Genomic DNA, 24,294 nt, shown 5'->3' with positions numbered 1-24,294 from the left:
GTCTAATGCTGGCAATTCGATAGAGGTGGTGACATGTTGTCCCACAACCTTCTTGAGGCATGATACATGGAATACATTGTGGATTATGTTGTCACTCGATAGCTCCAACTCATATGCCAGTTCGCCAACTCTATGGAGAACTTTGTAAGGCCTATAAAACCTTGGATTCAGTTTTTATGCCCTTCTCTACTTGAGTGTAGACTGTCTATAGGATTATAATCATAAGAAAACAAGATCTCCTACCTCAAAACTACGTTTTGTTTGATGCTAGTCTACGTACATCTTCTATGGATTTTGAGCAACCTGTATATTTTCCTTGAGTACTCTGAGGATGCCCTGACTTTCATATATCCAATCTTTAGTAATAGAGGCCTTGTCATCTCCAAAAATCCTGCCAATAAAGGATGGTGCATCATATCCATACAAAGCTTTGAAGGGTGTCATACTAATGGATAAGTGGTAGGTGGTGTGATAACAATGCTCCCTGTTATCCACAATTTTGTCAGCAGTCCAAGGAAGTAGGGTACAATTGTTTTTCAGATAACAAAGTCGTCAGCTAACATGAGTATATCATTGTAAACCTAATTTCTACAAGTTTTATTGTAAATGACGCTAGTATGACCATTTAATTATGTAACAACACGTAAGTAAGCCTCTAATTGGAAAGGATTTCATCCTAGGAAGTTTTTTAACCTCCCTAAATTATTTGTGTTTGTAAACACGAATAATTGACATATTTTTCTTCCAGCTTGAACCCCAAAGCTAGGGTGAAATTCGTGTTTGGTCAATTTAGTGTATTCTAAATTGCTATTTAAAATGTCAATCTGGGATTTGTAAACTGACGAAGTGAAGTGTACTATATGTACTAGATAACCATTTCCTTAGTCTTTTGTCGTTTTTGAGTTTTCTAGTTTGTTTTTGGATTTATCTTTTCCTAATGTGTGATGGTGAAAATGAAAGTTAAGTGTGGATGGTGATGGTGATTTCTACAGTGATTTCCCCAAACTTAAAAGTGATCAAAAAGAAAGCTTTAAAACAACTGTAATGAAATCAACTCTTAAGAGGAAGTAAATGTATCAAACAGTGAACTAATGACAATGGCCCAGTGTCCTTATTGCTGAATTTTGAACTTAAAGCAACTCAAATTAAAAACAAAGCAGCTAATTCACACTACTTCAACTCTTCAGATCCTTTACCCTTCAGCTCAATCTACCTTGTGGGAAGCAATCATGAACAAGTCAAGTAATATGATATCTAAATGGCAAGAAATTAAATTGCATAAAGGAAACTAATCACACTACTTCAACTCTTCTGATCCTTTACCCTTCAGCTCAATCTACCTTATGGGAAGCAATCATGAATAAGTCTAAGCAATATGATAACTAAGTGGCAAGAAATTAAATTGCATAAAGGAAACTAATCACACTACTTCAACTCTTCAGATCCTTTACCCTTCAACTCAATCTACCTTGTGGGAAGCAATCATGAACAAGTTTAAGCAATATGATTACTAAATCACACTACAATAAGTGATATTCTGATTCCTTACTAATAGAGTCACTTGACTATAGAAAGAAACCATAAACAAATGAGTAGTATGATGTCTAAGTAGCAGAAAAAGAAATAAGCAAATCACAACTTGAAAAAGGACAGTGCTGGAATTAAATTTCAGAAAATGGAAATTAGCAAGAAGGACAAGATGATCTCATATGTCAATAGTTATCAAAAAGATGAAAATTTGACCAGACTGCCTAAGAAAACCTACAGAAAAACGTTGATCAGCTGACAGCTATAAGAAAACAAAAGTGAAAATATAAACAACAGTGAATTAAAAACATCAAAACAACATGTTATATACAAGCTAGTAATTATAAAAACAGAAACATAATAAAATCAAACGACAACTATACAGGGCTTTAGTGCGCAGGGGCCCTCTGCCACCTCAGCCAGTCAACGAACAGTCACAAGAACGAGCTTAAGGAAGTAGTCTTCTCATGTATTAAAGCAACAACAACATATATAAAACAGAGTACAGTGGGGTGATAATAGAAAACAGTTCAAAAATTACATTCCAAAAAGCTTCTTTACAGCGTTCATCAACGCGTTATTTATAATGAAAAAGTGTTGAACTGACTAACTGAATCCTATGCTATTAACTGCGTTGCCAAAGACACGTAGATCTCCTCAGCCGAGATCTAGCGTAACTGTCATCATGCCTATTAAATCTTCGGAGTGGTCGCTGTTAGATTCAGGTTACGGGGATGATCTCCAAGTGTGCCGATGTCTCCGTGGGCTGAGCACTGGACCATGTAAACTTTCACGTGCTCCAAACAGAGACGTGCCATCGCTAAATACCTTGGTTGGCTTTGCCTTTGACCCTTGTTGACCGTGACCTTCTATGGATGATTTGGCAGATTTGAAGGGACACGTTCCATGTACCCGTCACCTGTAGCTTGCCCATGTGGCTCGTTTCTTCATAGGACACCTGTAGCATAGCTTTTAACAAAATAGCTGCGGAATCCTGTGCTAGCTGCGGAAACCTGTGCTGGCTGCAGAAACTGACAAGTTTCCGCAGCTACCTGAACAAAACTCTAAACCAAACAACAATCATAAGCATAGTTAGAAAACCATGTCAGAAGCTCTTTTTAGACTATAATGCAATGATTTAACAGCTTGATGGATGAAGTAAGTGGGAAAAAGAAGGCTGAGAGGGTGTATAGGATGATGCAGGTTTGAGGCTCAACAATTCGTTGCCAAGGTCTTAGGTGAGTCCCAGTGTTATATCAAGTCTATTGTAAAAGTGTGTTTGGGAATAATTTTAGTGCATGGCCCCTCGCAGCCGGACACCATGGCTAAAATTATTTTATTACAAGGACACTCAGTTTCATACTAGACCATATTGTGTCACAGAATTAGGTAAATTATTGAGGGTCTAGTCTAAATGTGTATTTTCCTTTCTAAGGGTTGAATTTGTAATTATTTGATGTAAAAATATTTTTGCGCATGGTCCCTCGTAGTTAAACACCATGACTAAAATATTTGAGGGTGGAAAACACATTAAATCGCCTCTGCCTAAATTAAATTAAAATCCTAAGCCGGAAAATTAATTAATTTTAAATAAAAAATAATTATAGAGAAATTGATTTCTCTCCAAGTGGAAAATAATAAAAAAATCGTGGGTAAAAAAGAAATCAAATTTTGGAGGTCCCCTTATCTAGAGGTTTCAGTGGCCTTTTCCTAGCCTAACTTGTTCTTATTAGCATTAAAAGTATTCTTCGTGCACTGACTTTTCTCTATATACATTTAAGAGTCCAAATTGGCAGAGAAATGATTGTCATCTATTGGATAATGACCTACTGCAATCTGAATTTTTGTGAGCAGTGGCAAATAAATCAAAGAATAATCCAAAGTAACACCTTAATAAGCTAATAACTCATATAAGGCATCACACTTTGATTATAGGGGTTAAATTCATCAATCTTGTTGATTTATGTTGGTTGTCCTATACATTCATTAGCTCTGATCTATATTGCATAAATCTGATATAAGCTTGCAATAGTTTGATATAAGTGTTACAACAACATAATTGTTGATATATTGCTCTTAAAAATTCATCTAAATAAACCTAACACACTAAGAAATCATCATTTTGATTAAAAGGTCGAGTCAATCATTAATTTTATTCGTTTGCAATCAAAATATTGGACTGTTATCATTGTTGAATAAGTCTGATCAGATTTAAAGATCAGTCCCTAGGACCAAATTTTAATAAGCCTAACAAGTCTAAAGTTCGTCTATCTCATTGCTAAAGGTTTATCATTGAAATAGTGATTGTTTTCAAGTGATTTTTGGGACCACTATTGAGTAACTTGTTTGCTTATCTATAACAGCGAGTTATTGCAAAAGGAGCTCTCTAATATCTTAAGTTGCTTTGGTATCTTGATAATAGTCTTGTCTTGACTTTCCTCTTGCATATTTGCATCATCATTATTAGCAATCTCATTTTGAGCTTGTCTCCATTGTCATCTAATGTGCTTCATTAGTTTATGATATCAATGGTAACTTGCCTAATCATTGAATAATATTGTTAATCATAAGATAAGGTCTTGTTGACATAATTGATAAGCTCTAATTGGAATTGTTAATTTCATTTCACTTGATTTGTTAGCCTTGTCTTATTAAGTGCTTCAGTTTGTTCTTAAGTAACATTTAAGATCACAATAATAAGCAATCTCTTGATAATTGTGCAATTGTGTTTCACTGCAATTGTTTATGTTGCTTCACTTGAGTTAGTTGTTCAATTCCTTTTAAGTGCTTCATTTAATTGCTCTCATATTGAATATCACTACAAGTGTGTGAATTTAAATAATTTACCTTATTGGAGTACTTAATCTAATTAATAATCTCATTGAAGCATTCTCTCATCTTGCATCTACATTCTAGGCATAGTTTTGCACTAATCAATTTACCTCCAAGCATAAGCTTGGTTGATAGAAAGATAGGACCACCTCTTCTCTTTTTGGCTTGTGAAGATAGACCCTCTTTAGTAGTTAACACGGTGACCTTGCAGTGGTCAGAGCCACAGTCTTTGTAGCCCCAAAGGCATCGGGTGATTAGAACTCAAGGGGAAGAATCATTAATCAAGCCATAGCTTGCTTCCCCTTGGTTTCTCTCCACCACTTACTCTAAAGACTAGCCTCAAAACAACTAGACGAAAGGATTCACATAATTAGGCATAAAATTTGAAATAAACCAAGATCTTGCATCTCATTTAGTTTTTAGGTGTTGCATCTCATATAAGATAGTGAAGCACCCTGAAGCAACAACTATTCATCCGGTAGCTTGGTAGATAATTCGATTAAGCATGTGTTTTGACTCCATTTAGGCATTGGTCTCTCAAGATAATTTAATCTAATCATTAAGTTTGTTAAATTAACCAAGTTGATAGACCATTCAGTTGTGTCTCCCGGACTTATTGGTTTCCAATAGGTCTTTTTATCTTCACATTTCATAGGGACTACCCCCCATAGCCTATTGTTAGGAGACAACTAAAAAGGAGAGCGCGAGGATTAGAGTGATAGCCCCCGCCCTAAGCGTTGTCGCATCGCGGCAATACAATTTGAGCGACAACACAACCCAAGGTACAACTACTTAATCAATGCCTTCTACTAACCTGTCACATAGTTGCGTAGGCACCCCTCAATCCATTTATTCACAATTTATGTCTGAAAGTCGGTTTGAGGGTGATAGCTAGTGATAGGGGTCAATTTAGTTCCCACTAGCCTGAAAAGTTCCTGACAAAATGCGCACATAAATCTATTGTCACGATCGATGAATATATTCTTGGCAGCGCATGTAGTCTAAAGACCTTTTGAAAAACAATTATGCCTCTTGTTTGGCCGAGTAGTCAACTGAGATGTCAAAGAAGTGTGTGAATTTAGTCTACCTATCCACCACTGTGTAGATGCAGTGCTTACCTTGCGCTTTGGGTAACCTTGTGATGAAATCCATTGAGATGCTCTCCCATTTTTGCTATGGGATTGGTAGAAATTGGAGAAGACCTACAGGATGTGTATGACAAACCACCTTTTGATGGCATGTCATTCATTCCCTGACATATTTCATCACATCTCCCTTGAGCCCTTTGCATGAAAATCGTTCCCTAATCCATCGATATGTTTTGAAGAAACCCTGATGCCCACCTAAGGGGGATATCAAGTGTAATCTTCAAAATCTTCTCCCTTGTTGATCCAGGTGGATGTTGGTGGCCACCCACCTATCCCATTTGGACCCCCACAAATGTCTCTTTCAGTTTTTCAGTTTCCTTAATTATAGCACAGTTTACTATTTTTAGCAGTTTTTCGGGTCATAAACTTCCGGAGCCGTTTTGAGGCCCTAAACGATGTTTTTTGGGAAATCCACCGCCAGCAATTTTTTTGATAAAAAACGTCTTTTCCGTCGTAGTCCTCGGAGAGATCTTTCCAACGGGCTATCATGCGCGTCAAACGGAGATAATACGACCAATTCGCGACCCCGGGAAGTTGGCTGTCCAACTCACCCCAAAACGGGGCCCACAATTTGGCGTTTCATCTTCTAGGGTTAGGTTTTGGAATGTGAAGGATTTTCCATTGTTTCTCAATAATAAATAGGCCTTCGAGCCTCATTGTAAACACAGATCGAAACAGTTCAGAGGCATGTAGCCGACACATCTCTTCTCAGAGATAAGCTACCATCGCCCTAGCTGGGTTATTTCTATTTGTAAGCATATTTCAATATTCTCCATTAATGAAATGAAGTATTATTTCCGCGGCATCTCTGTTTTTATGGTTATCGCATCTCTGTATTTATGGTTATCTCTGTAATCTATTGCATTCCTTCTTAAATCCGGATCAGTGGTATCAGAGCGGTCTGCTTTTTCTCTGTTTTTCTTTGCATGTCCCCAACGAGGTCGGGATATAAGGAGTTAGGGCTTGAATTGGTCGAACTTTTGCAAGACCAGCCTCGCAAATCTCGACGACCTCCCATGGCGGATGAGAAGAAAGACAAGGGGGCAGGAGATCCTATCAGAATCTTGCTTGAAGAAGCCCTCGAGCGACAAAGGAACGCGATGATGGATAGCTTTGCGCATATCCTTCAACGGCTACCCAGAGGCGATGCATCGGCTTCCAACAGCTACTCTGGAAACGCCACATCGTTTAAGGTACAAGTTAATTTTGAAATCCCCATATTCGAGGGTCAAATAGACGCAGATGCCGTAGATAAATGGTTAAATCTGCTAGATGGGTATTTTTCTATTCATGAATTTTCAAGTCGGGAAAAGATTGTTTTCTCTCTTCTCAAAGCAGCCCCCCACGTCAAGGACTGGTGGGAAACATACTGCGAGCAGAAGGATGAAAGTACAGGCTCATTGCTTTCAGCCGCACCCACTTGGAATGACTTCCGGGATGCCATCAAGGAGCAGTACTACCTGTCGGAAGCTATGAGGACAAATACATCAAATGGACCACACTACGGCAAGGACGAGACCAAGATGTGCCAGAGTTCACAAACATTTTCCATACCCTTCGCACACAGTTGGGTATCAAAGATTCTGAGCTGCATCTGGTACTCAAACACCGCGGCTACCTACACAAATACATCCAGGAAGAGATGGAGTTCTTGAACATCTCCTCACTCGGCACAGCATACCGATACGCTGTTAAAATCGAGCAAAAGTTCAAACAGAAGAAGCGAGATTTTGGATCTGCACATCCAAAGCCCAAAGGACAAAGCCAAGGCGGGGTGACCCAAGACAACTCGTCGAAGCCGCAAGAAAAGAACACCACCACGAAGCCGAGGAAGGACACCGGAAAGTGGTGTGAGTTCCACAAGAGTCCCACTCATAACACAAGTGAGTGTCGGACCAAGCAGTCGCTAGTGGCCGAGTTGAAGGCTTCCGAATCAAATGCATGTTCCGACTCTGAGTCAGAACCCGACAAGGGGAATGACAAAGGGAAGCAGATCATTGATGTAGATCCCAGCGCCACTGTTGCTACTGCCAAGATCCAGAAAAATGAGCCCAAAGATCCAGAGGAGGGGGAACGTCTTTTCCACTCACAAATGTGGGTGAAGGGTTCGCCGCTGCAATTCATTGTTGATAGTGGAAGCCAAAAGAACCTCATTTCAACAGAGGTCGTGAAGCGGTTGGGCCTATCAACTACACCACACCCACAGCCGTACAGTATCGGTTGGCTTCACGAAGGACGAGATCTCAAAGTTCGCCTGCAGTGCTGCCTTCCCTACAGCATCAAGCCCTTCACAGACGAGGTACTGTGTGATGTTACACCTCTGGATGTTTGCGATGTACTATTAGGCCAGCCATACTTGTGGAGGCGACATGCTGTGTATGAGTCAAGGCCTCGCGCTGTCATTATTTCTTTGGATAATTCATTATACAGGATACCGGAGGTAACCCCACCTACCGCCACCTCTTTGATCACTGCCAAGAAAGGAAGCAAGCTCATCTCCCAGACTAGGAAATTCATTTTCTGTCTGGTTCGCTCACAAAGTAAGGGGAAGATCGTTGCCACATCCATGACCCCCGCAAAGGGTTCCTCCACACAGCAACAGCAGCAAAGGGATACGGTCATGACAGAACACAGGAACAACTTCTCCTCACCCACAAGGGTACCACACAAGTTTCAGGTGGGCAACAAAGTTTGGTTACATCTGCAGAAAGAAAACCTTACCAGAACCCATCAGAAACTCAGACCACTCCGACATGGTTCTTACACCAGTAACAAGGCTACGGGCAACAATGCTTTGAAGCACAACATTCCTCCATTCCTTTGCTTGCACCGAGTGTTCAATGTGGATCGTCACCGACCATGCTCCCCACCATTTCTAGACACCTCAGAGATTGCAGAACAGCTCACCAGAGACCCAGCTCAGCAGAAGCTTCCTCATCTCAGGGAGGAACTCAACGCAATGGGGACCATTGCTTTCTAAGGGGGAAGGAATGATCCAGGTGGATGTTGGTGGCCACCCACCTATCCCATTTGGACCCCCACAAATGTCTCTTTCAGTTTTTCAGTTTCCTTAATTATAGCACAGTTTACTATTTTTAGCAGTTTTTTCGGGTCCTAAACTTCCGGAGCCGTTTTGAGGCCCTAAACGACGTTTTTTGGGAAATCCACCGCCAGCGGTTTTTCTGATAAAAATCGTCTTTTCTGTCGTAGTCCTCGGAGAGATCTTTCCAACGGGCTATCGTGTGCGTCAAACGGAGATAATACGACCAATTCGTCACCCCGGGAAGTTGGCTGTCCAACTCACCCCAAAACGGGGCCCATAATTTGGCGTTTCATCTTCTAGGGTTAGGTTTTGGAATGTGAAGGGTTTTCCATTGTTTCTCAATAATAAATAGGCCTTCGAGCCTCATTGTAAACACAGTTCGAAACAGTTCAGAGGCATGTAACCGACACATCTCTTCTCATAGATAAGCTACCATCGCCCTAGCTGGGTTATTTCTATTTGTAAGCATATTTCAGTATTCTCCATTAATGAAATGAAGTATTATTTCCGCGGCATCTCTGTTTTTATGGTTATCGCATCTCTGTATTTATGGTTATCTCTGTAATCTATTGCGTTCCTGCTTAAATCCGGATCACTTGTAGATCCAAAAAATAGGTATATCTTGTCTTTATAATAGATGACTCCATCAACTATTTTGTACCTATCATCCTGGATGATCTTGTCGATTAGTGTGCCAACAAATTGTTTCTTAGCATATTCTACTGAGAGGTGTGCCTTCCAATTTTCTGTGAGTTCCATGAGGGCACACGTTGCGAGTTTCCTGGAGAATGCATCAGCCACAACGTTCTTCTTCTCCTTCACATACTCAATATCCAAATCATAAGCTTGGATTTTTCTTACCCATTTATATTGTCATTCGTTCAGGTCCCTTTGTCCAAAGAAATGGTCTAGGTTGTTGTGGTATATTAGAACTACAAACCTGTTTGAACTTTATCAGAGCGTGCATGATAGCTAATGTCTCCTTGTCATATATAGAATAAAGTCTTTCTGAATTCTCAAGCTTTAGACTTTTGAATGCGATGGGATGGCCCTTTTCATTAAGACAACCCCTATTCCTTCCCCTAACCCATCACACTCTAATATGAATGGTTGACCAAAGTTGGGAAGGGCCAAGACTGGACATGAGCTCATTATTTCTTTGAACTTGTTAAACGACTTGTCATATTCTTCTATCCACTCTAATGCTCCCTTTTGGGTTAAGTCTGTCAAAGGTGCACTTAAATAAGAGAAACACTTAACAAACTATCAGTGGTAGCTTCATATCTCAAGGAACTCTCGTAATTCTATTAAGGTTTTGGGTGTGTGCCAATCCAATATTGCCTGAATCTTTTCTTTGATGAACATGTACTCCCTGTGCGTTGATTATGTGTTCCAAATAAAGAATCTTTGTCAACCCAAACTCGCATTTTGGCTCTTTGGCATTGAGGGACTGCTCCTGCATAAAGATAAAAATTGTATCCAAATGCCTCAAATGATTGTCCCATGTTTTGCGGTAAATGAGAAGGTTGTTAAAGAACACTAATAAAAACTTCCTTAGTTGTATTCTGAAGATATTGTTCATACAAGATTGGCAAATGACATGACCAAAAATTCAAAGTGTCCATAATGGCATAGGAATGTTGTTTTCAGCACATCCTTTTCTCGAACTCAGATTTGATGGTACCCAGAACATAAATCAATCTTTGAAAAGTAAACTGCTCCATGAAGCTCATCTAGTAATTCATCGATCTTAGGGATAAGGTACTTGTTTTTTATAGTTTTCTTTTTTGAGAACCCAATAGTCAATGCACATTCTCCATGTGTCATGCTCCTTTACCAAGACCACGAATGACTCGAATGGACTCGAGCTAGGTCTGATATGGCCCATTTCTAACAACTCCTAGATGGTCTTTTCTATTTCGTCCTTGAATTTCTTCACAATTTCTTCAAGTGTCGATAGGGCATGGTGATCACAGGTTTGGCTCCCTCTGTTAGTTCTATAGTGTGCTCGAATCCTCTCTTAGGAGGCAATCCTGGAGGAATGTCACCAAACACTGGAGCATACTTGTCCAACACTTGTTGAATATCTATCTTGTATTGTGGTTTGTCATTGCCAGGAGTCTTTTGGCTCTTAACCTTGCATTTCGTTGTGTATGTTATATCTCCATGCCTGAATAGGGCTTCCATCCTCCTGCTAAAATGAACTATGGGTTGCCATTTTCCATGTCTCAATACGATCTTACTGCCATTTGGTGCTCTAAATTCCATTTCCAATGCTTGGTAGTCCATCGTGTGCTTAACCAACGAATAGAACCATTGAAACATAATAGCATGTTGAGGTCTGCAAGGTTTATTACATAGAAATGAGTAGTAAAAGTATAGTTACCGAGAGTTACACTTAAACTCGAGATCATTCATGTGCAATCCAAGTTGTACCCATCCGCAACTATCACATCCAAGCCCTCAAACTCTTCAGGTGGGAAGTCCCCTTTTAACTACTAGTGCTACATCATTGATGTTGTGTGTGGCTTCTCCATCAATTACGATTGTGATGTGTTGTCCCTTGATGACTCCCCTAACCCTGGAAGTGTAATATTTGGGTGTGCCTGAAAGGGTTGCAATCTTAACCTGTGGTCGTGTCTTCTTTACTTCACTAGGCCATTCCTCTTGTGGTGGTTCTTCCTTGCAGCTATTAGGCTTTTCTTCTTCCTTTGCTTCTTTTTGCGGCAATTCCTCTTCAACATTTGAAGTGGGTTCCTCTCCTTCCTCATCATCAGAGACTACTTCGATGTAGTGAATTTTTCCCTTGCCTAAACAATGGTGACCTAGTTCCCATAACTCCTTGCAATTGCAGCATAGCTTCTTCTATTTGAGTTCACTTCGTGTTTCTTCATCAAACTTGTCCTTTTTAGGACCATCATGTTGAAAGGGCTTCTTCTCCTCATATTTTGGAGGAATGAAAGGCTTGGATGGAGCCTTGGATTTAACAATTGCATTTCCCATGTCTCAAGTCTTCTTGAGAACTTCTTGAATAGTGGAGGGATTGAATGCCTTAACCCACCCTTGTAGGGGTTCAATTAATGCTTTAGTGAAACACATGACTAATCGCTCTTCAAATATATTTGTTACCATGATTGCGGTACATTCAAAATCTACAATAAACTCTTCACATGACCTTGTTTGCTTGAGTAGTGTCAATTCTCTAAAGTGGATGTCTGCACTCCTTCAATCGAATCTTTCTATCAACCTTTCGTAAAATCATCATAAGAAGTGATGTTGGCATGCCCCAAAGTTAGTAGACCATGATACCACCACTCATGTGTTTCCCCTTCTAAATGTAATGTGGCAAATTGGGTCGTGTTTGCTTCAGCCACATGATTGAGCTTGAAGTAGGTGTCTAATTTTTGCACCCAAGCCCTTGCTATACATTTACATGGTGCATCAAATGATGGTAGAGGAAGTTTCCTCACCTTGCATGCGAGTTTCCCATTAATCTACCCCCAATATCTATTCCTATACCTAAAGTTGATGTATTCATTAGAGGTCATAGTTGCTCGAGTATTCTCATACAATCTTGCATAGTCATTAACATATGCATTAAGAAGTTGTTTTGGATCAATTGCTTCTTGGGCTATCACCCCTTGATTGTTTGTGAATTGGGGAAGTAATGGCCCACTGTTGCTCCTGTTGTTTGCATGGTTATTAGGTAAAAGTGGATTATGATTACCACTACCTTCATTAGTGGTTTTGTTGTTGGCAACAACATTTTGTTGTCCTATGAGATGAGCAATTAGTTGAGCAAGTTGTTTTTGTCCTCGAGCCAAAACTTATGCAATCTCTCGTTGCCCTTGTTGTTGCCACTGTTGGTTCATTCGATGTTGTCCATGGAGTAATTCGTTCAATAGAATACCAGGGTCGTGTTCTCCTTTCCCAACGCTATCCCCCACATTTGAAGTGTTAGAAAATCTAAAGCGACAACTATTAATCTTATTTTACTTTAGCCTTAATATTTGCTTGTGAACTTATTAGCTTTCTTGTGTTCTTTTAGTTAAATATTTCATCAAACAAATATCAATGACATAAAATGCAACAATAGAGGACACAAATATTAAGTTCTCAACCAGGGCAAAACCCCTCCAAGGGGAAAACCACGTAACTCTTCTTAGAATCTGCACAAAATGAGATACAAAGACCCAAACCCTAGACCAATCCTTCTCCTAGTACCAAGTCAACCCTTCTTCAAGTCTTTCCTTCATACTGCACCAAACTGTTACGCACTGCCACTTCAACCTTCCAACTACAATACTACTACTCAAACTTTGACCCTACAATTTCAATCTTGTAGTTTCCAAAGGAACCCTAGATCAACCTCCTCTTAAGACCTTCTTTGCTTGTGAACTTATTAGCTTTCTTGTGTTCTTTTAGTTAAATATTTCATCAAACAAATATCAATGACATAAAATGCAACAATAGAGGACACAAATATTAAGTTCTCAACCAGGGCAAAACCCCTCCAAGGGGAAAACCACGTAACTCTTCTTAGAATCTGCACAAAATGAGATACAAAGACCCAAACCCTAGACCAATCCTTCTCCTAGTACCAAGTCAACCCTTCTTCAAGTCTTTCCTTCATACTGCACCAAACTGTTACGCACTGCCAATTCAACCTTCCAACTACAATACTACTACTCAAACTTTGACCCTACAATTTCAATCTTGTAGTTTCCAAAGGAACCCTAGATCAACCTCCTCTTAAGACCTTCCTAGAGTAAGGTTAACGAGGTCTAGATCAAGTACTGTTCCTTCCAGCAACAAGGTGATGCACTTCGTCCTCCTGCAACTCATACATGCAACTTTGACCTCTTCTTACAGCCTAAAAACCCTATAATTTCACACATGTGAGAGAGATAGTGCCCCAAAATAATAGATTTCATCCTTCCAGTGTATCCTTGACTTTTGTTCTTCTTCTTCTTACTTCCCAGCTACAAATCAAACTTTCTTGTGATATCGAACTTGTGAGTGTGTCCAAATGAGGTCAAACTGCTTCTTTATATAGCCTTCAAAAGGGGTTGAATTCCCTCCTTTAGGATAACTTTGATCCCAAGGCCAACTTGTACTCTTGCAGATTCCAGAACTTTCTAGACTCAAAAATATTTTTTTTTTACAATTACAAATTCCCCGAAAGGTTCTTATAAACATGATGTCGACTCCATTGAATCATGAAAATAAATCTTAAGACCTAACAAACCCTAGAAGCACAAAGAAAATGTTTTTACCTAAAAGGCCATCAATAATAAGCAAGAAACCCATCAATACTAATTTTCTTTCTCCTTTTCTTGTTTTTTTACATAGGGTACATATTGAAATGAATACAACAATTATGAAGATCGAAACTAATTACATTTCTCAACATGAATGGTGAGTATCCTTCTTTCTTCTTACAATGACGTTGCTTGTATCTGTAGGAAGCATACACGACTCATATACTCACACGCAAGATGTTAGCGCTATGATACCACTGTAATAGAGTAGATAATTTTTTCCCTAGTCTACCCTAGGGTTTTGATAAAAAAATTGTATATAATATGCAACACAAATAAACCAATACTACCACTTAATTCACACCGTAATTATGCAAATTTTCCAATAAGGGTTATGACTAGCATTGAACCATATTCTACTTGAATACTTCAAGAATTCATTATTATAGATTCAATCCACATACTACAATATTTCAATCATGAATATTCAACAATGTATCTACTAGCCAGTCCAATATAGTTAATATTTTAATCCCAATGCCATAGATTATTTGACAAAACCTTAGCTCTAACAAACAATGAGACCTATTTAACCCTTGCTTCTTATTGTTTTTTTACTTCTAAATTACATTTTGTCCTAACACTACCATAAACAATTTGACCCACTTGAGGATACATCTTGACTTGTAAGAAGTCACTTCAATTTGATCACAGACAATCCGGTGTTCTCAACAGACCAAATTTCCTCCTCTAAATGACCTTTGCACTCTTCTATAAGCCAAAATTTGAGATTCACGTAGCATTGAGGATCCTCGTTTGTAGTTCTGGATAACTTCTACGCAAAATTAAGGTTTAGATAGACCTTCGAAAATCCTAATGAGGCCTACTTCCTCCTAGATAATCTCGCTCCATTCCTTGTCCTTTTGAATAAGAACAAAATCATATTCTAGCCACAAATTCTCGCTATCCTTAGAATATACTCCAAATCCAAAGTAGAACCCACGAGTATGAGCTTCAGGACGAACCCTTGTTCCCTGTACTAAACTAAGAAAAACCAAGGAACCCTCGTTGTTCTTTAAAATTTTGCTTCTATGCCCAGATCAAGCAGAGGGAAGAGACTCACTATCCTTCAAAGCTTAGTTGCTTCCTGTAACAATCCCAAAAAGCCAAGAAACCCTCATTGCTCCTTAAATTTCGTTTCTATGCCCAAATCAAGAAGAGAGAAGAAATTCATTGTCCTTCAAAGCTCTTGTACCATAACATAACCAAGACACACACTACCATAGGCTAGATTTATGTGCAAAAGAAAAGAGAGAAAAGGGAAATATTGGACAACTAGGGTGGAATCTTTCACAACTGAAATCGACAGGAGAGAATGGGGTCTTAAAACCCTTAGAGCTAATGCTCAACAAATCAATAAGATGTTCCACAATGATGCTCTCAAATGAATTTGGTCCTCCTTTATTTATAGCTTTTCTATACGGATTTTCATCTTCTTAAATGATTCAGTAACCTTTACTCAAAACCCCAGATTTGTGTTTTTTTCGCCCAACTACTCCAAAACTTGCCCAACAATGGGTATTTTGGGGTTTTTCCCCCTTTATGGAGGACTATAGCTTATGAGGATGGATAGGCTAATAAGTCTCATTTGTCCTTAATTCATAGATGACATTAGAGTGGATAAAGCAAGCAAAGTGGGGTAACACATGCCTCCACGATTGCTCCCTCGTTACATTCATACACTAAGGATGTGGAAACCCCATTAGTTGGTCCCCCTGACCATGGCACTTGGCCATGAAGCGCTTTCCCCTCCATTGTCATACATTTGCACTAACAAGTATTGACTGAGGGGTTGACCTCCAAACAATCACTTCCCCTTGAAGGCTAGAAGCACCTAATAGGGTTGACCATTAACCACCTCTATCAAGGTAGGGGGCACCTTTAGGGGACTTGGTCTAGTTAGATATTAGTAGGTGATCCTTGTTAGAAGTATTAATATGCCTTTAACATTCAAGTTTGGTTCACTTAGATGCATATATGGTCTTGGTCTCTGATGGATGAATGGTTGCTTTCACTTGAGTTCATGTTGCTTTTGTCAGGAGGTCCACAACAACCCAAGCCTTGAGGGCACCCACTCCACAGATGTTGCATGTCCGAGAGCACCCTCAAGACCCAGAACGTTGGTCTACTTTGACCCAACATAGAGGATTCTTGATGATGGCACTATTGGATCCAACATGCCCCCAAGCTAGTCTTGACATAACCTAATGGGAAGGCCTCGATTCAGAGTCCAAATGAGGATGGTCTCCCATTGAGATACTTGAGAGGCTTGTTGCACTTGGAGAAGCCCTAACATTGGAGAAATGAGGCCTCATTTTTATAATTGGAAACAAATGGAGATGACATGAAGGCACCCCAGATGGACTCGGGACCCCACATGAAGATTTGAGGGAATATCCTAAAATTTTGGAGGATTCTAACATCATAACACTTTTTTAGACCTCACTGCACCATGGCATGGCATTTGGAGCCCTAAAAGGGCATGACGTCAGCTTTTCTAGAGGCTACAACTCACACGTGTGGGCAATTGTGCCTTATTTTGTCACTTAGCTAGTGGGTTGTCTTGTAAACTATCTTATGTCAAACTTGTTTTAGGGACTTTCATTAGTTAGAAATTTGTTGAGCTATTCCTTATATAAATAGAGGTCACCTCACTTTCATTTTCATCGTCGCTTGTGGATCATTTGGGCCTCTTTGAAGGATTTCAGCCTAGCTAAATAGACTTGTATCTTTGTGGAGATGTGATCTTTTGTGGAGTTCTTGCTTTTGGAGATGTCATTTTGGGGTAATAAAGGATTGGTTCACGCATTTCTTACAAGTATTCTATATTGTTGAATATCGTTTTATGGCTATTGCATGGACTAGTTATTGTTAAGGTTTCTATGAACTAGTTTTTGTTGAATATTGTTCTATGAAATCTTGGCAAAGTATTGTATGCATTACCCTTAAGAATGTGCTACAATCCCTTGAATGAACTTTCATGTTAAGCTTTATTCAATGATTTTATCCTCTCATAAAATGATAGCTAAGTTTTGAAAACTAAAATTGTTATGTCCCTTACCCCATTCTACAGTTTGACTTTTACATGAGTATATCTCCCTCTAAACTCCATCAGCCAAGATCAAGTAATGGGCTTCTCCCCACAGTTGATCAAAAGAAAACAAAACAAAAAAATTCAAAAATCTCTTCTTTTTCTTCTATTCCTAAAATTTCGGCCCCTTAATTTTTGGATCCTGGAAATTTTGGCCCTTCAAGGCAAGCCATTACGATTAGGGTTTAAATCTGAATTCAACTAGGGCATGGAAGTTGAGTTGATTTGAAGTCTTTTTGCCTTGTTGAGCTTTAGAACATCAAAATCTAGCAATTTGCATGGTTGAAATTACTTCCCTAGGGCTAATGTCATCAACTCTAAGCAATTCTAGGGCTAGAAAAATCATAATTATGCACTAAGGGTTCAATTTAGGGTCATTTGAAGGCTTTTCGCTGCTTTTGTTGATAATACCAATTTTCATAAGCCTTTTCTTGGTCTTATGTGCCTTTGTAAGCCATTATCATTGCTAATCCCTTTAACCTTAGGCCATAAGGACTTTTGATGCGCCCCTTGGAGAGCATGTAATTCTTTGTTTCACTAGATGGGGCCTTGTTATAATATTCATAACCCAGAATATTCCTCAAACCCCAGCAAAAACTCCAACCAAATATGTGCAAATGATATAATAACCCAGAAGTGATAAAATAACACTGGAACGGCATATAATAATGTAACCCAGAAATATAAGCAGATACACAAGAAATGCAACGAGAAATGCTAAGCCATTTTATTATACTGAGCAATAAAATGAATACAAGAGGTGATTAGACAGATGGCACCTCGACTTGCACAAGGCAAGTGAAGAAATACTCTCATAATGACAAGAATGGCCTCTCTACGTGGGATGTTGTTGCTGCTGCTAGAAAATAAATGATGATTTGGGGCTGCTCCCCTCCTCGGAAAAAGCTGAAACTCTGGATTCGGGCTCTACTCAAGAAACCCAGCAAGCTTTCCTAGAATGGCCGACCCCCGAAAAACACCCTCTTGGGGTTCTGCGCAGTTCCTCAATGCCCTGCACTGCCACTGAAAAAAACCCCTCTAAACTCTGCCTGAAACACTGTCTGAAACCCTGCCAAAAATCCTCCAATGGGACAAGAGCTGGACCCCTGCTCAATCTCCCAGCATAAATCCACTTGCAAAACCCCAATCCAGCACTACAACAAAAAAGAATTGCGTCCCTCTCCAGGTGCTGCGCAGTCCTCCAAAATGCTGATGAAACTGCTGCTGAAATGCTGATAAAACTATTGCTGAAATACCAATGGAAATACCTTGCCCGAGCAGGCACTCAAAGTCCCCCGGGGCTAAGGGTGAGATTTCCAAACGGAGACACTCAATGCACTAAACAGTGTTGCAGACCGGCTAAACAACCAGCGTGCTCAAAAGTCGAAATGACTAGCTCAAAATGCACATAACTGAATGATCCAAAATGAGGGGGATCCTCTCTATTTTATAGCCTCTGCCTATCACAATCCTTAGGTTCACCTCCTCCTGCGTGATTCCCCTCTTGCCATGTGTTCTTCCCCCCTGCACAGTCCCTCCATGTGTCTGCATGGGCCCCATTTTTGCGTCCCCCTTTGGCCTCCTTGGCTCCTCCTTAAGTCACAACGTTGTGCTACTAGGAAGTGACTTTTAATTCTTAAAGTGAGTTATGTCCCCCGTCTTCACTTTTTTATTTATAAATAACTATAGAAGGCAAAAATTGGAAAAAATCGAATATTCCAATTAGCCATGGCTAATTAGGAATATTACAGTCTCCCCCGGCAAAATGTTGCTTGTCCTCAAGCAACTAAAGTGATGGATGCTGCAAGATCTTCTCACTCTCCCGAGTGGCATCCTCATCGGGCAAATTCTTCCACCTCACCAAGAATTCATAGACCGTCCTGCTCCGCAGTTGCCTCTCCCTGGTATCAATGATAGCTTCCAGCTGCAATACCAAATGCCCCTCGTCATCCATGGGTGGTAGCTCAGCTGTCACTGTCACCTGCTGCCCTAATGCCTTTTTCAGGCATGATACATGGAAAACGTTATGAATCTTGTTGACTTGGGGCAGCTCCAACTCATATGCAACCTGTCCAACCCTGCGTATCACCCTTTACGGCCCATAAAAGCGGGGCTTAAGCTTCTCAACGCCCTTCTGCTTTAGTGACGACTGTCGGTATGGTTGTAACCGTAGGTAGACCATGTCCCCTACCTCGAACTGTCTCTCCACCCAACCCCTGTCGGCATACAACTTTTGCTGGTTCTGTGCTATAAACATGTTATCCTTGAGAGCTCGGAGAATATCCTGACTCTCTTGGATCCATATCTTGGCTTTGGGAGCCTTGCTATCACCAAACATCACGTCAACAAAAGATAAAGGATGATACCCATATAAAGCATAGAACGGTGACATGCCAATGGACATGTGATGTGAAGTATTGTAGCAGTACTCCCCTAGATGCAGCCACCTCAACCATGCTCGTTGTTGCCCACTGACATAGTTACGCAAGTAGCCCTCTAGCCACTTGTTAACTATCTCCGTCTGCCCATTCGTCTGTGGGTGATAACTGGTACTCGGTGTCAACTCCGTCCCCACCAACTGGAAAAGCTCTTGCCAAAACCCGCCCATGAAACGGCTGTCCCTCACTGACGATGGTCTTAGGAAGACCATGTAGCCTGAAGATCTCTCTAAATAACAGCTCGGCCACCTGTGCTGTAGTATAGTGTGCGGATATGGCAAAAAAGTGTGCATACTTTGTCAGTCGGTCAACGACAACAAAGATGCAATCCTTGCCCTGTACCATGGGCAACCCTGTGATGAAGTCCATCGAAATACTCTCCCATTTCCCCTCCGAAATGGGAAGAGGCTGCAATAATCCCGCGGGATGGCTCATCTCCCCCTTGTTCCTCTGGCAAACATCGCACTCTCGAGACTCGGATGTGTCGGAGTACATCCTCCTTGAGGCCCTTCCATGAGAACTTCTCCATAAGGGCCCTATAGGTTTTGGTAAACCCCTTGTGTCCTGCCAACAGTGAATCGTGATGCCTGGAATATCTTCTTCTTGAGCTGAGACCCCTCAGTCAAGAAGATCCAGTCCCTGTAATAGATGATCTCCTCGCCATCCTCTTCTCCACTGCTCTCGGAGAAGACCTCAATAAAATGTGCTTTGCTAGCAACACATCTATGTCCTAGTGCCCATGGCTCCTGATAGGTGAAGCACAACCGCTTCTTCTTCAGCGCACTCCTGCCATCGTCATCAAGCTGTACTCGTCCTGGATTCCCTTTTGGAGGAGGAATCCTCACATCCTTCCCCTTAGACTGAAAAGTCTGTCTCTGGGGGTAAGGTGTCCAGGTCCTGGGCAAGACATCCTATAAGTCCCGGGTCCTGCTGATAGCATCCTGGAGTGTGGCTGGTTTAGTGGATCGGACTAAACCCCGAAGTGGCTCTGCTAACCCCTCAACATACATATAGACCCTCCGTGCCGTGGATAGGTCTAACAGCATCACGGAGACCCTCAAGAAATCTGCAATGTAGGTCTCTGGGCTCCCTGTCTGTTTGAGCCTCGTCAGCTCAACGAAATGCTGCTCTGGATCCCTCCAATCAAATCGCTCCATCAGTGTCCTGGTAAACTGGGCATATGTCGTCACTGTGGAGTGCCCCAGTGTAACCATCCCATCAAACCCACCAATCCTGGGCCTCGCCATCCAAATGCAATGTTGCCACCTTGATGGCCTCTGCCTCCGACATCTGGTTAAGCTGGAAATAAATGTCCAGCTTCTCCACCCAAGACTTTGCCGAACTGTTTTATGAGCCATCAAACGTAGGCAAGTGGAATCTACTCGCTGCACGGTAGGTGTCGCCATCATGGTAATGCATGTACCCTCTATGATGGTCGCGGGGTCTGCTATCCCGCTAGAGCTGAACAAAATCTCTGAATGAGAGGGCTTCCCTGAACTCCTACCCATAGGCCTGGTACTCTGCAAAATAATCGCCCATATGTCCAGGCTCTGCCTCCTGCTGGGCTATGGCCCCCGTGTCTGCTCCTAAGAAAGTGGGCATGGTAGAGCATGTAGGGGCATGTGAGGCCACCTGCTGTGCAGTATCACGCTGCTCTGGCAAGTGATGGGATGCACCTGATCCCTCACCAATCTGAAAAACTCGTGGGCTCTCACGCTGTCTGGCCTCTACTGCCGTGAATCTCTGCCCCATCACCTCAATCTGCCTCGACAGATCCTGCACTGATTTGAGGAGCATATCCGCAAATCTCTTCATGTCCTCGTCGGCCATCTGTTCTGCATCCACGACTGGCTCTCTCTGTTCTGCGTCTACCACAGGCTCCTCCTGTTCTGCGTCCACCACAGGAACACAGTCTCCCTCCCCATAGGTATTCTCCAACCTACGTCCAATGTCTCTATACCTCCTACCTCTGTAACAAATGTAGGGTTTTTCCCCTGGTGTAATAGATTGCTAGCTCCATAGGCTGAGCCAGATCTATGCTCTGATACCTAACCCAAAATATTCCTCAAACCCCAGCAAAAACTCCAACCAAATATGTGCAAATGATTAATAACCCAGAAGTGATAAAATAACAGTGGAGCAATATATAATAATGTAACCCGGAAATATAAGCAGATACACAAGAAATGCAGCGAGAAATGCTAAGCCATTTTATTATACTGAGCAATAAAATGAGTACAAGAGGTGATTAGACAGATGGCATCTCGACTTGCACAAGGCAAGTGAAGAAATACTCTCAGAATGACAAGAATGGCCTCTCTGCGTGGATGCTGCTGCTCTGCTGCTAGAAAACAAATGATGATTTGGGGTTGCTCCCCTCCCCGGAAAAAGCTGAAACTCTAGATTCGGGCTCTACTCAAGAAACCCAGAAAGCTTTCCTAGAATGGCCGACCCCCGAAAAACACCCTCTTGGGGTTTTGCGCAGTGCCTCAATGCCATGCGCTGCCATTGAAGAAAACTCCTCTAAAATCTGCCTGAAACACTGTCTGAAACCCTGCCAAAAATCCTCCAATGGGGCAAGAGCTAGAGCCCTGCTCAATCTCCCAGCATAAATCCACCTGCAAAACCCCAATCCAGCACCACAACAAAAAAGAACTGCGTCCCTCCCCAAGTGCTGCGCAGTCCTCCAAAATGCTGATGAAACTGTTGCTGAAACGCTGATAAAACTACTGCTGAAATACCAATGGAAAGACCTTGCTCGAGTAGGCACTCGAAGTCCCCCAGGGCTAAGGGTGAGATCTCCAAACAGAGACACTCAATGCACTAAACAGTGCTGCAAACTAACTAAACAGCCAGCGTGCTCACAAGTCGAAACGACTAGCCCAAAATGCACATAACTGAATGATCCAAAATGAGGGGGTTCCTCTCTATTTTATAGCCTCTGCCTCTCACAATCCCTAGGCTCACCTCCTCCTGCATGATTCCCCTCTTGCCATGTGTTCTTCCCTCCGGCAGAGTCCCTCCATGTGTCTGTGTGGGCCCCATTTCTGCGTCCCCCTTTGGCCCCCTTGGCTCCTCCTTAAGTCACAACGTTGTGCTACTAGGAAGTGACTTTTTATTCTTAAAGTGAGTTATGTCCCCCGTCCTCACTTTTTTATTTATAAATAACTATAGAAGGCAAAAATTGGGAAAAATTGAATATTCCAATTAGCCATGGCTAATTAGGAATATTACACTTGTTCTTGGTTTGAGTGATCTCCTTAAGCCTTTTGTCGGCTACTCCCAAGGTATGATATTCCTTGTATAGTAAGATTGAGCCTTGTCCTTAGTCTAAGTATCTCGAGTAAGCCTATTCAATCTCTTTTATAGGTTTCGTTGAGGGTGTGCTTCTTTTTATTACATAGAATTGAGCCTTGTTCTTAGTCTAAGTACCCTATCTGAGCCTATTCAGTTGTCACCTTTGAACCCTATACCAAGAATATCCTCTAGATGACCTAAACCAAGAAGCCTCCCTTGTGGTGAAAATCCACTAAAGCGCAGTAGGTGGTGTGTTGTGGTGACAGTGGGCCTCCACCTCATTGTTGTCCCTTGATCTATTTATTGTCTTGTGAGCTCCCTTAACAAGACCTACAAGATTTTGAGGCAACCAATTTGATGCAAGGAAAACTTTAAGGGCTAATATTCGTAGATGGGCTAATTTTCCATGCTTTTCCCAAAGAAAAGTTCCAATTTCCTTTTTTAATAAAAAAATATTCGCCCAAATTTTATAGGATTAAATTATTTTTACCTTGAAAATCGCCCAAATTTTGGAGAGTAGATTTTTTTTTGGATTGGTCTCCCATTGGCATGACACAAGGTCAATTCCAACTGCTACCACTATAACCTCTAGGTGCTTATGTATGCCCCTTCTGCAAGCACAGATGAATCGGGGGATTTGAACCTCAGACCTCCTCACGCAACACTTCAATTTCACAACCATCGCCAATTGAGCTACCCCCAAAGGCTTTATAAAGACTATATATAAAACTATAAGAAATTTGAATTGTTTTTAAAAAATTGCCGAACATTGTATTATTTGCATATTAGGAACTAGTCCACCAAGGTTTCTAAACTTTAAGATAAATTAACAAATCATTATGAAGCATCATATATGTGCATTACATATACCATGTCAAGGCTTCCAAAGAGTCACTCACCCAGCCATGCATCATAATTTACTATGCTCTTCCTCAAGGGATTCTTAAGAGTGAACCTCATATCAAGCATTGATTCCTATTTTGACTCTACAATTGCAATGGCTAGCAACCCATGCACTTTGGCAATATGGATTCATGTCCATGAGGACACTCATTTTATCATGTTCTTTTTATGATTGTTGTACATGAGTACTTGATGAAGCTTTTTGTGTCATGACTCATTGCAGAGAATTTTCTTTAATTGAGAAAGTTGAAATTTATTGTTTGAATTTCTGCATGGATCTTTGATGGTGTTGACAATTTTGGGTTACCTGACCCACTTTAGAGAGTTTTCAATACTTCCTATTTGGGCCTTTTAGTATCTACAAGCCTCACTGTTCATTTGAAGGCTGGTGGTGGTTGCTTATATTCAATGTCATTGGTTGTTTATGTTTAAAGCCTTTGTTTTGGTTCTTCACTAGCAACTATATTTATGAAGCATTGATGATGTGGCTGTATGTTTGTCATTCTCGTGCCACTGAAATTTAACCTCTTCTACCTCAAAATTCAATGAAGTTCATTGCGGTTTTAAAGTTTTGGTCATAATTCCTGATTAGAGCTTTCATCATTCAGGTGTCTCTTGTCTTTGACATTCAATGCATCATTGCAAGGTCTACAATTTCAGCATCAATACTTGTTCAACACTAGCATTTTTTTCT

The sequence above is a fragment of the Pinus tabuliformis genome, chromosome 5_2, assembly GCF_031772625.1.
Source record: "Pinus tabuliformis cultivar Carrire ecotype Pingquan chromosome 5_2, CPIR1, whole genome shotgun sequence".
NCBI classification, from domain to species: Eukaryota; Viridiplantae; Streptophyta; class Pinopsida; order Pinales; family Pinaceae; genus Pinus; species Pinus tabuliformis.
This window is presented reverse-complemented; position numbering follows the sequence as displayed.